We start from the raw sequence: 460 nt of genomic DNA, 5'->3' as shown, positions 1-460 counted from the left end.
TGAAATTCCCCGCAAATCGGGGAATTCCCCACGAGTTGGCTTCCCTGGTGCGCTTATTCATTTGTTTAGTTGTTAGTGTATGTATGTACATTAGGGATGCTAATTTTTTCGCTTTTTACGATCCCGGGATTTTCGGGATGTCGTTATCACAACGCCGGGATCCCGGGATTAATCCCGGGATTTAGATATTCATTATCTTTCAATAACTTAAATCGAAAAAATTGCTCCTACCTCTCCTACCGTAAAATGAATCGGTTTGAAACCCACTTTTTTATTTAAAGTGGTGTTTTTATTTCTCTCTCTGACGTCAGGATTTACTTTAAAGGACTATGTAATTTCAAAGATAGGATTAATTCCAAAAGTTATTTAAAAATTTAATGCAATGTAGTATAAAAATATGGGTACCAAATGAAAGAGGAAATTTCTTTAGAATGTAAAAAAATAAAAATTTTTGGTTTCA

The sequence above is a fragment of the Rhagoletis pomonella genome, unplaced genomic scaffold (assembly GCF_013731165.1).
Source record: "Rhagoletis pomonella isolate Grant_MI unplaced genomic scaffold, Rhpom_1.0 Rhpom_scaffold_00003, whole genome shotgun sequence".
NCBI lineage: Eukaryota > Metazoa > Arthropoda > Insecta > Diptera > Tephritidae > Rhagoletis > Rhagoletis pomonella.
The sequence above is the reverse complement of the archived record's forward strand: the minus strand, read 5'-3'. Positions refer to the sequence as shown.